This window comes from Neovison vison, chromosome 7 (assembly GCF_020171115.1).
Source record: "Neovison vison isolate M4711 chromosome 7, ASM_NN_V1, whole genome shotgun sequence".
In the NCBI taxonomy this organism is placed as follows: Eukaryota; Metazoa; Chordata; class Mammalia; order Carnivora; family Mustelidae; genus Neogale; species Neogale vison.
In genome coordinates this window covers 181,739,980-181,753,468 of record NC_058097.1, presented here as the reverse complement: position 1 = coordinate 181,753,468, position 13,489 = coordinate 181,739,980, and the positions used below count along the sequence as shown (strand labels likewise).

The following is a 13,489-nucleotide window of genomic DNA, read 5'->3' as shown; positions in this document are numbered from 1 at the left end:
CATCAATCCAGTCAAACAGTTAATTCAATTTATTCACTTCTTAAAAAAAAATAAAATAAACAAAATCTATTCATTTCACTGAAAAAGGAATGGAAGTTTACCTTGCATGATTAATCAGTTCCATCAAAACAGACAATTTGGTGGCTCAGTGTGGCCACTAGCACCCTCTTGGGAAAGACAGCAGCATAGTCTGATACAAACAGCAAGAGTTTTCATAGCTTCTACGGTAAAAAGGAGAGAGGCCAAAAGGATGCTAAAATATTAGAGCAAAATCTGTTACATCAATAAGATAGTAAATTAAAAGCTGGGGTAATAAATAAGAGGGGGAAATTAGACAGCAGAAAGTAGCAGAGACAAGACTCCTGAGAGCATTTCTCTGAATAGGCAGGAATCTTGCAGTTTGAACTTAAAAGACCTACAGATGAAATTAACAGAAGTGAAATCTGGAAGGTCACCAGTGTGTAAATGAGATCACTAGTCATAGCGCAAACTGAAATGACACCGAGCAGGATTGCCATTAGTTATGTAAATGTGGGTGTCTATACTGACAACCTGATTGATGTAGGTTCAAAAGGGTAAACAAGAACCAATTCAAACATTGCCAGCTCAGAAACAATACCAGGTCTCAGCGCAGGTACCAAGGAGCATGGGACAAAGATGAATTACCTGGGAAGAAATTGAACTCAAGAAATCTTGGTTTTGCATGTCAGGCAACTCATCAGGAAATGAAGTTCCAGCAAGCTGTTGTCAAAACACGGTATTATGTGGGCCGCCTGGGTGGCTTAGTCAGTTAAGAATCTGACTTCAGGGGCGCCTAGGTGGCTCAGTGGGTTAAGCCGCTGCCTTCAGCTCAGGTCATGATCTCAGGGTCCTGGGATCGAGTCCCGCATCGGGCTCTCTGCTCAGCAGAGGGCCTGCTTCCCTTCCTCTCTCTCTGCCTGCCTCTCTGCCTACTTGTGATCTCTCTCTGTCAAAAAAAAAAAAAAAGAAAAAAAGAATCTGACTTCAGCTCAGGTCATGATCTTAGGGTCCTGGGACTGAACCCTGCACTAGGCTCCCTGCCCTGCAGGGAGTCAGCTTCTCCCTCTGCGCCTCCCCCCAACTTGTGCACGCTTTCTCTAATAAATAAATAAAATCTTAAAAACAATGGTATTATGGTGGTCATTGTGAGAGCAAATGAATATAACCTATCACCTGGAATAAAGAATAACAACCTATTATCAAGCTAAGTCTTCCAGTTTAAAATGGCTACCAATCCCTGATGCAGGCTTTCTCAACTTCTGAGCAAAACATCAGTAAAAACTCTTATTCACAGGACAAGAAAACTGAGCTTCTCAAGGGAAGAATATTGTGAAGAAATTTAGGTCCAGGTAGGCAGTGAACAGGGAGAAGGGTAATTTAAACGCCCTTTTATTATATGCCCCACAGCTCTAGCTGGTCCTTTCCTGGCTTCAACATTAACATAGAAAAAGAAACCACAACATGGAGCCTGTTCAAAACACAGATCAATACCCAAGAAAGAGGATGTTGCCTGCAACTGAATGCAAAAACCAGCCACAATCCATGACTCAGCTCTGTAGCCACGCCCTTCGCAACTGGCCTCCCTGCCACGCAAAGGTGGGATCCCCTCTCCTTCCTTGTGAATCTCGGCGGGCCTCCCGACTTGCTCCGGTCCTTGTGATGCAGTAGAAGCAATGTTGTGCCAGTTCCAAGACGAAGACTCAAGAGTGCTTACACACTTCTGTTGTTTCCTGGAAACGGACTGCTGCCATGTGAACAAGCCCAAGCAAGCCGAAGGGTGGTGAGAGACCAAGTGTGCGGAGATGAGTTGTCCCCCACGAGCCTGTGCGAGACCAGCCAGCCCCCCGCTGACCTGGCGCTGGCTGAAATCTAATGACGGAGTCCAGCCAGGCAAGATTACTCACCTTGAGCCCAGTTAAAATTTCTGACCTGCAAAATAGCAAGCGTAATAAATGTTGTTTTAAGCCACTAAATTTTGGGGTGCTTTGTATTACAGTCTATTTGATATATAACTCTAAAGATTCCTTATTAGGAGTACAGAACCCTAATAAGGATTTATTACTAGAATCAGAACCTAATCTCTGCAGATGTTTGCCAGGGTATTCTAAATACTATACATCTATGTGTAAGTTGGGAGGAATGATGTCTCTACATTCTTTGCATTAAAACCACTCTATTTTTCTTTACTTTTTTTTTTTTTTTTTAAGATTTTATTTATTTATTTGACAGAGATCACAGGCAGGCAGAGAGAGAGGAGGAAGCAGGCTCCCTGCTGAGCAGAGAGCCTGATCCGGGGCTTGATCCCAGGATCGGGATCATGACCTGAGCTGAAGGCAGAGGCTTTACCCACTGAGCCACCCAGGCGCCCCAAAACCACTCTGTTTTTCTTAGGAGGTATTAGTGTGCAAGATGAGACAAAAAAAAAAAAAAAAAAAAGGCAAGAAAACTAAAATTTCAATAGTGAATTAAAATATGTATTGGAGGGCGCCTGGGTGGCTCAGTGGTTTAAAGCCTCTGCCTTCAGCTCAGGTCATGATCTCAGGGTCCTGGGATCGAGTCCCGAATTGGGCTCTCTGCTCAGCGGGGAGCCTGCTTCTTCCTCCCTCTCTGCCTGCCTCTCTGCTTACTGGTGATCTCTGTCTGTCAAATAAATAAATTAAAAAATCTTTAAAAAAAAATATGTATTGAATGCTAAATAAAACAGAACTGACCTTTAGAAAATGGATTCAATAAAATGAAAGGCAAAATTGAGACATTTTACCATGACACAGAGGAAAAGAACCAGAAAGAAAATAAAAAATATTAAAGTATCAAGAATTTATATAAAACTTCTAAGGCCATGATAGCTAAAACTGTGAAAACAGGGTAGGAAAAGACAAACAGACCAATGGCATACAACAGAGGGTCCAGACCACCCATCCCACTTTCCCATACATGAATAAACACTTGAACTTTGACAGAGCTGGCTTTGCTAATGAATGGGTATGGTTAGATATTTTAGGTTTAATTTTTTTTTTTTTTAATTTGACAGAGAGAGATCACAAGTAGGCAGAGAGGCAGGCAGAGAGAAGGGGGGGAAGCAGGCTCCCTGCTGAGCAGAGAGCCCGATGTGGGGCTCGATCCCAGGAAGCTGAGATCATGACCTGAACAGAAGGCAGAGGCTTAACCCACTGAGCCACCCAGGCGCCCTGATATTTTAGGTTTAAAGATCAACACATGATAAAATTTCTACAAAAGGAAAATATTATACACAAAATTCTGGAACTCACTGAAGTTTTAAAGGCAATGGCAAAGTTTTATTTCATAAACTGGATGCTAAGTGCCAAAGTGTTTACTGAATTATTAGTCTGTTATCTTACATATGTATTTTACCATTATCCTATTCACCTGAGCAATATTCAAAGAGCCATCTTTTAAAAAAAAATTCTAGAATAAAAAATGTAGTGAAATATCAAGTATATGTTTAGATTTTTTTTTCAAACTTCTTCTAAAATTTTAACTCTTTAAAAAGATCTATAAACCCATAAAAAAATTGATGAGAGATACTGATGAATGTGTCAGCTCTTATACTGGCCTGAAGTTAGATACATCTCTTTTGTTTTAATAAGTTTGTAATATACCCTAGTCCTTAGAACCAGATCTTGGCACATCCTAGTACATTTAATACTACTCCTATATCTTTATCAGTACGCCCAACATACAAGCCAGTACCTATGAATCAGATCAAAGTGAAAGGAATTTAGTGTAAGTGGCAAAGTCTAGGTTTAAGGGAAGGAGAATTCAATGATCAAAATACACGCAACCACAGCAACTCCTACTATTTATGGAGTACTTTTTATGGATTTGATACAGTGCCCAGTTTGAATGGCTCAGCTAAGCAACACTTTTTCCCAAGTGATGCCTGGGCGAAGCTTATGCCTTCTTGAGTGGGACTTCAGCTTTCCTGGTAGTTCTGAACAGAAAAATAATATCATCGGTGTATTTATCAGCCAGTTGTGCGGCGGTAGCAGGTGCTTTAGAAAGAAGGGGAAATTCTTTGAGGGTGTGCGACAGAGCCTCTCCAGAAAACACCTGCCTTGTCTGATGACAGTTGCCACCGAAGTTGATCAAATTAGAAAACAGGCATGTAATGAACAAGCTACCGGCAGGACCCCGATGACCTGATTAACCAGCCATAGGCTTATTCCTTATCAGAAAGCGCCCTTGCCCTCCTCCTCCTCGAGTTTTATATTCCAGGCATACTAACTGGTTATCATTCTAATTCTACACCTGTGGTGTTTCACACCTCTGTGCCCTTGGCCATGCTGCTTCCTCACCCTTGCAGATCTTTCCGTCATCCTCTTATCTGTCATTCCATTAGTCACAGACCCACCACATTTGCTCTTCCATGGATAAATTCTCCAAGACTCTACAATAGCCCTCCCAGGATCCTGGTATTCTCAAAGCATACTCAGATTTCTCTGGGTGGGTTCTATTTCCAGACAATGACCACCACATGTATCGAGAAGATCCATTCACTTATCTGTTCCTCTCTTAAAGGAGAACTGCCCATAAATAAAATAATACAGAAGTAAATAAAGTAAAAATAATAAAGTTTATCACTTTCTATTTCACTAATTACACACAAGAAATAATATGTAACAACATTAAAATGCTCTTGAAGTACAATATAATTAAAATAAAGTAATAATACTTGTGCAGTGGAGAGGTATGTTTGTGAGATCCTTGACAGGGAAGTCATAACAGTCAGTATGAGCCCCTGTCATCATCAGCTAATCACATTAGCTCATTTACAAACAATGGGAACAAAACATTCTTATAAGAATGCTTAAAAGAAATTAATGTTATACCTCTCAACACAAAGAAGTTTGGGTTAAATTAAAACGTGAAGATTTAAATAATCTTTTGAGGGGTGCCTGGCTGGCTCAGTCAGGGGAATGTGTAACTCTTGATCTTGGGGTTGCAGGTTTGAGTCCTGTCTTGGGTGTAGGGATTACTTAAAATAAATTTTAAAAAATAATAATAAAAATCTAGATGCCTGGGTGGTGCAGTCAGTTAAGCATCTGCCTTCACCTCAGATCATGATCCTAGGGTCCTGGGATAGAGCCCCACATGGGGGGGGGGGTCCTTGCTCAGCAGGGTGCCTGCTTCTCCTTCTGCCTGCCTGTTCCCCTGCTTGTGCTCTCTCTCTCTCTGTCAAATAAATAATCCTAATTATAATAATAATAATAAAAATCTTTTGAGTTAAAAAAACAGGTATTCTTTTTGAAATGTGATTGTTAGGTTAATTATTTTTACCTTATTTATTTAATTAATGGACTTTTGTTTTTTCACATAAATCTCTCACACTTGTTAGCTATCTATTCCATAGGAGATAGTAAACCTTTTTTTATCAATGCATAAACAAGTTCTGTTTGTCAACTGACAAAGTGCATCTGGTTAGCATCCTAGAAACAGCTTAGTCTGTTGACACATAGATGACAAATCTTCAGCCCGTACTTATTTCATATACACCATAATATCTTACAGTGTTTATGATTTACAGTTACCTGCATACACATTATCTAATTTGAGCCTCACAGTAATTCTCCCTGGTAAATATTCCCCATTTTGCAGATGGGGACATGAAAACAAGTCACACATGTGGACTCCAACTCAAGACTTTTTACTCTAATTGCAATGGGCTACACCTAGCCCAACCTTAATAATATATGTAATAAACTCATTTACAGTGCATATTATATTACAGGATTTTAAGTACACACACATAATTCATGATTTGTGGTTGCTTTTCATTTATATACAATAGTAACAGTCACACATTCGATGAATATGTACAAAAATCACTGAAGACAATGAAACAAATTCATGTCTTGGGAAGGCTGAAGAAAATCAACAAAGACCGTAATACGCAGAATTTTTTTTTTTAATTTTTTTTTAAAGATTTTATTTATTTATTTATTTGACAGAGAGAGATTACAAGTAGGCAGAGAGGCAGGCAGAGAGAGAGAGGAAGCAGGCTCCCTGCTGAGCAGAGAGCCCGATGCGGGACTCGATCCCAGGACCCTGAGATCATGACCTGAGCCGAAGGCAGCGGCTTAACCCACTGAGCCACCCAGGCGCCCCGTAATACGCAGAATTTTGACTAACAATTTATCTTTCATCTCTCTGGTTACTTTCAATAACCTGGAAGTTATACTAGTATTTACCTACTTATTAAATTTCACTTTAAAAAAAACTGTTGGAATAATTTAGCTTGTTTGATTTTATTTACTAATAAATTCATTTAGCAGGTTAAACCATATGGAATTGCCAGCATTCCAGTATTTTTGACCTGGAAAAAACAGTAATTTCAGACAGTTCAATTTAATGTTTGTATAAAGTAGGATAGAACAGCAATATTTTCTGTCTCTCCAGTCAGCAAACAGATGACATCAAATTTGATGAGAGGCCATTCAGCCTAAGACAGACTGGCAATTTCCTGAAATAGTCAGCATGCTAGTATGAGTAATAAATCACACATTTAGCATTATTTAATGCACTCTGAAGGAAAATTTCTGAGCTTTTTTGGCCTGGCTTACCTCCATGTACCACCATGGGAACATGGGTATCATGACAGAGAGAGAACCACAAGGCTGTCAAATCTGTTGCAAAAATAGAAATATTTGGGGAGTATTTCCTATTATATCAGTCAATGGCAGCTGACTCAATAAATTGTTTTCACCTTTGTGTGTATTTTATAATGTCTTCAAAGAATATAAAAATAACGCTTAAGGAAATTCTGTTTGGATCCATTGGGTTGAGATCCAGGCATGCACTTTTATAAACTTCTTAAGTTATTTTGATACATGCCATAGGTTAGAAGCCACAGCAATAAATGCCAATTGAAAAAGATAAATGTTGAAAATAATTCACTCACACAGGCACCCCCAGTCTGCTATTGTCGGTAAATATAATTTATGAGGAAAGCTGAAGAGCAACCTGTCGGCACATATTGGAAGATCCTTGTTAGAGGGCAATATTCAGATAAAAGCAGAAAATACCAGTGTATTACAAAGCTATTTTTACATATCCAGATCCACAGTATTCTAAGCCAGAAACTACAGCTGGGAGACAAGAAAGCACTCACTGCCACTCACTTCCATTCAGAATGGACCGTCTCTAATATAACCTAGTCTGTATCTCTGCTGAGGTCAATGACACTTTATCATCCTTCTTGAGTTATTTAGTTAGGATGCTATAACCAACTACCACAAACTCAGTGGCTTAAAGCAATACAAATTTATCCTTTTATAGTTCCAGTTAGATGTCAAAAATCAAACTGTTGGCAGGGCTGCATCCCCTCCAAAGCTTCCGAAGTAAATCTGTTTCCTTACTTCTTCAAGCTTCTAGAACTGCATTCCCTGTATTCCTTGGCTTAGGACCCCTTCCTCCACCTGGGAAGCCAGAAGTGAAGTCACATACACACCTGTCTCTTCATCTCTTCTGTAGTCAAATCTGCAGGTCTCTTATAAGAATAGATCTCAGTTAGTGTCCCCCCACCAGATAATTCAGGATAATCTCATCTGAGAGTTTTTAACTTAATTACATATGAGAAGTCCCTTTTGTTCACAGATTCTGGGGATTAGGTCCTGGATACCTGTGGTATCTATGGAGAGACAGATGTTATGGATATCTATACAGTCTACCTCACTTCTCAACACAACTTTCCAGCAACCACTGATAATAGATGGAGTCTGGCTGGTGCTATGAAACCTCATTTCCTGAGATGAAGTCTCTTTGGATTCTGAGTATGCAATTTTAGAATTCTAAATTCTCTCATCCAAAATCCTCATTTTACAGACTGTAAAACTGAAATCTCCCAGGGGCTTGCATAAGGTGTCTTGGATGGCAGATCTTCCTGGTGGCAAAGATATGACTAGAGCCCATGCTTCCTAATAGTGACACCAATGTTCAGTCTCTCATCATCCAATGACCTGATAAACGGGTACTTGGAAGGCAGCAGGATGTGGAAAGCTCGATTCACTATGATGAGCTTGCTCTCTGCCAAGCCCTGAGAGAGGGAAAGGGCTCCTGTTGCTTGTTCCAGGCCTCCATGAAAATCCTGGTATCCTGGAATGGGTAAGGCTTTGCACAGGATTTAGAAAAGCCAATCAATTCTAGGTTGCTATAGTAGGGAGTAAGGTTAAAGTCACAAAAGATAGCTATTTGTAGTTTTCTTATAAACTTATGTTAACTGTTTTCCATATGCATCTTTGAATAATGATTGGCTACAGCACAAAGAGGTAAGAGAGAGAGGAAGAGAGGTTTTCTTAGGTGGACGACAACGAGGCCTATCTAGACAACTTTTTCTTCCTCTTGAAAAATACAGGGCAGCATTGGTGATATGGTGAGGATTGATTCTGGAAGCTGTCTGCAGAATTTGCCCATCCAGTAGGATACGACCATGACATGGACACTGACAGCCTGGTATGGAATTTATGCCTCTTATATTAACTAGGTTAACAGATACCTCCCTGATAATAGCTTAACCCACAAGAATACGACATGCTTATCTGACAAGACCTCTGGAGGCAGAAATCCCAGGGTTGATTCCAGATTGAGTGACAACGTTAAGGCTCCAAAAACTTTCCATGTGTCGGCACCACCATCCTCAGCATGCAGGTGTCTATCTGCAGACTGACAACCTCACGGACCCCACGTTGCTGCCACAGACTCAGTCATTGAGTCTTAACACAACAGCACCCAGAGCAGGAATGTAGTTGGGTAAGGAATCCAGAGAATGACGTCTATTCTTGTGTCTCTTTTCTCTCAGGGAAGAAAAACTTCCCTAGAAGTCGCCAACAGACTTCTCCTGACATCCTAGTGGCCCTAAGTAGGTGAAAAGCTTTCTAAAGATCATTCACTCATATGGGCGAACTAAATGGCTATGACTGCCTAGAGCAACTGTTTTATTCCTGTGCCCAAGCCCACTAGCACATAAAGAGCCAAAAAGTTTCCGTAATGAAAAGGAAACCAGGAAATATTGTTGGTCAGGCCAAAATAAAGTGCCTACTGCCACATGTGTAGACAGGCCACACAGAGCTGTTTTCTTACACATTCAGTATGTATTACAGAACTCTGGGGGCGCCTGGGTGGCTCAGTGGGTTAAGCCCCTGCCTTCGGCTCAGGTCATGGTCTCAGGGTCCTGGGATCGAGTCCCACATCGGGCTCTCTGCTCTGTGCAGTCCCTGGAGTCGGAGGGTGGTATAGGTGCACACTGCCCCACCCGGCACCTCCTGGGCTCAGCCCTGACCCTTGCTGGGGCCCTGAGGGCGAGGAGGGAACACCCAGCCCTAAGGTCACCACTGGTGCCTGTGAGTTGGGACCCAGCCACACTCCTCCAAGCCTCCACTGCCTCAACCAGATGGTGAATGTCAGAAAGCAGAGTGTTTGATGACTCTGAGGACAGTGGGAACTTTGGGCGAGCCTGACAGTCTAGATGAGACCACCTATGAAAGCTGGTAGAGAAGACACCAGACTCCCTAGCAGAGTTTGTTGAAGACCTCGCAGACAAACCTTACTCATTCTAAGTCTATGATGTCTCGTTTAGGAGTGGTGTTTTAACAGTTACGCTAGGTCGAGATCTGAAGCTATGTGATCAACAAGCAGACCCCAAACAAGCAAATCTGGTTGTCTTCACACTACAGTGGGCCCAAGGCCTATGACTGGACTAGGAAGAACTGGGTGTTCCCCCCATGGGCTGCTGGCCACAGGGCTAACAAAGGCCTTACAAACCAGATTAGACATATCTTCTCTGGCCTATTCTGAAAAAGGCACTTGATGCCCCACCCAATTCCAAAGACAACAGAAGCTCTAAAGTCAAGACCCAGATTCATTCTGCAGCTGAGTATCTGTTTTTTTCTATTCCTACTTGAAAGGACAACTGCATAGAATGTAACAGCTTTGAAAAATTGTGTTGCTTCCTACCCTTCCCCAAGTTGAAGTTTTTAATTTCCATAGTTTTAGATTTATTGTCTGATTTCCTTCCTCACAGGTTATCCCTTCTCTTTTAAAATGCCCATATACTCATACATTTCTATATAACCTTACAACAAAGAAAAATAAGAAGGAAATATTCCAGGAGGAGAAGTGCCTTGATTTCACTATTCTTTGAAGGGCTTAACTGCATAAAACCACAGTTAAAAGTGCCTGGCTGACCTCCCCTTTCTGTTTCCAAATGTAACTCATTAAAGAGTTGCCTATATATGTTAAAAAAAAAGAAAAAATCTATGGGCATGGAGGAAGCCACTATAAGGTCTAAAAGACATACAATATGGTATGATAAAACCTAATTATTAGGGTTAACACATGCCCTGGTTGGCCTGGGACAGTTCCAGTGTAACCTGTTGCCCTCTGTAAATATGAATCCTATCCAGTTTTACTTTCAAAAGTGTTCTGATTTGGACAATAAATTATTTTATCCCTTACCTAGTACATCTTTCATGACACAGTATATTTACACATAAACAATGTAACAATGTAAACTTTTGACTACAAGTAATGAAACGCATCTCAAACTAGCTTAGGAAGAAAAGGGGAATTCATTGGCTTATGTTAACAAAAATTTCCAAAAATAATTGGCTTCAAGAGTTGTATCTTGGAAGCCCATGTCCTTTTCTCTTGGTCAATGAATTTAGCTTCAGGTATAAAGAACAATCACCTGTGACAGCCCTTTGTCACAATCTACCAGCAACACCAGCTGAGAGATGCAGTCATGTTAAAGGTCTAATTTTTTTTTTTAAGATTTTTATTTATTTATTTGAGAGAAAGAGATAGCACAAGCAGGCAGAGGGTCAGAGGAAGAGGTTTCGAGAAACAGACTCACTGCTGAGCAGAAGTCCAACCGTGGGGTTTGATCCCAGGACCCTGGAATGATGATGATACCTGAGCCAAAGGCAGATGCTTAACCGACTGAGCTACCCAGGTGCCCTGTCATCATGTTAAAAGGTCTAGCAGAAGATTCTCACCGAGGATTCTGGTTGGCCTGAACTCAGTGACATGTGCATTTCTAAACACACAAGTAGGTTCAGGAGGATAATGTAGTTTTAGACTTCAACCCATAGACTGGGTTCTATGTCCACCCCTGTGTTTGGGACAGATTTTATGAAGTTAAAGGCCTTAGCTTTGCTGAAACATATGGAACAGCTTCTTCAGAGGAAAATCAGTTCTGTTATCAGAGAGTTGGAGAAGAGGAAGCTAAATAAAACAGATGTTCATTACCTATGGGGACAATTCTTTGACTAAATCTTTCAGAAGATGCATGAGATGGTCTGCTTTTACTATTGTAACAGAGCATTTGTCTTCCAGCTCAGCAACAGGCCCTCTATTTGTTAAAAATTCATTATATTCATAACAACAGAACAGAGAAGGAAGAAACAGGCCTTCAACTGTTTAAACAGTCCTTTCCTGCAATAAAGCTTACTTTGGTTCACAGTATCCTACATGGCCACAGCTTATAATTAAAAGAACTGAAAGTGCACGGAAAAGATGAACCAAAATTGTAACATGCAGAATCAGTGCAAATTGTTCTACTTCAAATGAGCCCCCCTCCCACCCCACCCACTTTTTCTGCCTGAGTACTATTCATAGCATAGCAGGGGTATGTGGCTAAGGCACAAGTAGAGTGTTAGCCACTGTAATATGAAGTGGTCATGTGTGTGTTCAGTGGTCCCACCTCCCCTTTCCATTTTGCATTGCCTGTTTTGTGGTTGCCTGCCTGCAGAGGGAGAAATCAATCTGACCCCTGAAATCAATTAAAACATCAAGCAAGACTAATGACATCATACATCAACATCAGAATATAAAAAGGTTTATTAGTCACATACTAGGATTTTTTTTTCCCCCGGTAGAACAGGGTAAGCACCCAAGTTGGCTGGGAGCAGCTTGAGAAAAGGGAGAGACAAATGGTTTTGATATTTATTTTGCTTTAGAGGCAGGAAGAGGGGTGCTCTGCTAGTGCCCAGAAGTTTGTATGATTTGATCCTGCTTTTATAGTGACTTGCTCAAATGTGGGGCAAAGGGAAAGGTGGAGGGTGGTAACTTCAAAACTGTCAGTGGTCAAACATCAAAACTAGAGGCAGCAGACTCATTATAGCCTTGTGTCAGAACCCCAGCTCTGCCCTTCACTAGCTACACAGCCTTAAGTGACTTCAGTTTTCTAGGTTCGCTTCTATTTTGAGGGAAGACCATCATACTTACCTTGTACAGTCACTGTAAGGATGGAATGAGTAACACTAGAGGGCTTAAGACTACACCTTAAGACTACACCTGACTCACAGTAAATGTAGCTCATGTTATTTTTCCTTCCTCCTGTGCATAATCTTCTTTATGCTCTAGGCAGTATGGTCTAGGAGGCTGCTCTTGATCTTCTTTCCACAGGAAATAAATATATTCATTCATAAACACATATAATATACAATGTGTGTGTGTGTGTGTGTGTTGTATGTGTGTGTGTGTGTGTGTGTGTGTGATACACACACAAATACACATATAATCAAAGGTATGTTTGTTTATAACAAGAGAATGCCAAGGGACACTTGGGTGGCTCAGTTGGCTAAGCTCAGGTCATGAACCCAGAGTCCTGGGATCAAGCCCCACATCAGGCTCCCTGCTCAGTGGAGAGTAGGCTTCTCCCTCTACTCCTTCCCCTGCTCATGCTTGCTTTCTTTCTCAAATAAATACATAAATAAATAAATCTTTTTTAAAAGAAGGAGGAAGGGGGTGAGGAGGAAGGGAAGGGAGAGGAGTAGGAGCAGGAGAAGAAAATGCCAAAGCAAGAGTAAAGATTAACCCAAGATTATGAATTGCTAAAAGTGGGAATTTAAACCATTCAAAAGGCCACAAAGGGCAAGTTGGTAGCAATGGCTTCAGTTCAACCTCCATAGACATCCATCTACTTCATATATGCTAAGTGTACCGTATCTTATCCAGAATGATGTCAAGGCAGATTCTTCTTTCTGTGAAGAAGCTGACAGATGGACGTAGAAGGTATGCTCCAAGAATGTAACCAAGATGGCCTTAATCTTTCCCCCAGGATGACCAAACTTTAGACAGGCTTCTTCCTACCTCTAGGCCCCTGACTTCACTTTCCTTATAGCACTTACTTTAGAAAAACTTCTGAATTTCTTTTCTACTCCTTTGAAATGTATATAAATAGCTTCCAAGTTCTTGTCAGTTTTACAACCCCAGAAATGCCTTTCTCAAGAATGTGTAAACCATCTCTTTAAAATATAGTCATCACTGACGAGAGCACTCCTATCTCCCAGTTTCCACAGGCGGGGGTGAGACCTTTGCTTCAACTGGTAAAACTACTCTGTGTCATGAACATATAAGAAAGTTTAGTTTTCCTGTGAATAAGGACAGTCAACAAACATAGATGGCCTATGGGGCGCCTGGGTGGCTCAGTGGGTTAAGCCTCTGCCTTCAG

At 41.0% G+C, this 13,489-nt stretch overlaps 1 pseudogene; it reads left to right on the top strand.

Annotated features, from left to right (window-relative positions):
• Positions 1 to 1,823: 1,823 nt before the first annotated feature.
• On the top strand, positions 1,824 to 9,844 carry LOC122913594 (annotated as a pseudogene).
• The last annotated feature ends 3,645 nt before the right edge of the window (positions 9,845 to 13,489 follow it).